We start from the raw sequence: 1,711 nt of genomic DNA on the forward strand, positions 1-1,711 counted from the left end.
GGACAGGACTCCGGCTCGCTCGACAGTGCCATTATGAAAACTGACCTCACTATCACCTCAGGCTGGTAAAAAATTTTGTGTTGACCTTTACAATAAAACAATGTCACAAACTGCTAAGAAAGCTGACTAGCAAGCTGAAAAACGTGCACTTTTAACTATCAAATAATTCTAGATGTGAAAAAACCCTCATTTTTTTAATAAAAGGAGCTTCATATAGGTATGAAACTTTATAAGTAACTCTTTACAGTTAAATAAATTCAAACATGAGAATGTAACTAAATTGTTGTAATGATCAAACATGATTAGCTACTATAAAAAAGTGTTCTGAACAACTGGAAGTTAGAATTCTCTTGCTTATAACTTTTTTTTCCTTTTCTACTGCTCTGTGTTAAGGAGTATTTTCATGCTGAGTAAAACAAAGTTTAAAGTTTTTATATACTTAGCATATTTGGTTTGGCAGTGCAATTTTCAAAATGTAACTTAATCAATTCCTTCAGATTTAATATGTCATTTTAAAACCTAGTGCATTGCCTCTTCCCAGTACTACATATTTAAAATATAATTGGATCCAAAAAAGTTCCCCATTGCATGGTTTCTGAACTAGTCATTCACAAATGCTTTTTGAATATATTAACTCTACTCACGATGAATACAAACCGCCCTGCCAAATCTGAGACTATTTCCGGAAAGACTAGCATCCAGAAAAACCACTAAGTTCAAAATTAATTCCAGACAGCCCAATGTGCTGCTGAAATAACATGACAGAGCAGGAAGAAAAAAAAAAAAAAAACACTAAGCACAGAAAAAAAAAGTCCCTAATATGCTAAGAATACAAGCCCAATGAAAGAAGCACACTCGGGCGGTAACATTAGCCCCAGGGCAATATTTACTGACACAGGCCTGTCGTGTTTGCAGGCACAGCCGGATCCCTTCCACCCGGATCCCTTCCACCGCCCCGCTCTGGTTTGTGTGCCCGTGCCATGCAGAGGGTGTCGAGTTTATGATAAACAAGCAGAGGAGTTGTGCTGCACAAACAAGAGGTGCAGTCTTTTCCAGAGCCATGAACAGAGGACAGATCTCAGGGAGCAGATATTGCATTCTTAAATTATGTATAAAGAACGTAAAACGCACGAAGAGCACTTTTTAATTTAAAAATTTTGCTGTGTTCGTCTTCTCCACAGCATCATACTGCTACTAACGTACTCTAAGTCACTGTGAGATAGTGAGGCACTGATTTATTCTCACCACTGTTTACAAACAGTGCTTTCCACCTCCCATCACCCAGGACATTCCCAGATCCCTGTGATCGGTGAAATTCCACACGGCGCTCCACAGCCACTCCTGTCGCGCTGCGCTGCGCACGCAACTTGCGGTTCAGCGGAGCTTTATGGCAGAGCTGGGTGAAACCACGTTAAGACCCCGCAGAGGCTTTGGCTTTCCTGTGCCCTTTGGCAGAGGCCGGGGGCTTTCCCATGCCCAGGACCCGGGAATGCGGAGACGCCCGGCCCTTGCGCGCCTTCCCTCAGGGACGGCCGCACCCGCAGGGCCACACCGCCACACACGGAACTAAAAGCCCCACAATGCCCCGCGCCCACGCACCGGAAAGCGAAGCTTGCGTTAGCTAGCGGGGCACGCCGGTCTTCGTAGTTCCTGCGCGGCCCCGCCCCTCCCGCCGTTCTGGGCAGCCCCGCCCCCTGCTCCGCCCCCCGCG

The sequence above is a fragment of the Fringilla coelebs genome (genome assembly GCF_963513975.1).
Source record: "Fringilla coelebs genome assembly, chromosome: 1".
In the NCBI taxonomy this organism is placed as follows: domain Eukaryota; kingdom Metazoa; phylum Chordata; class Aves; order Passeriformes; family Fringillidae; genus Fringilla; species Fringilla coelebs.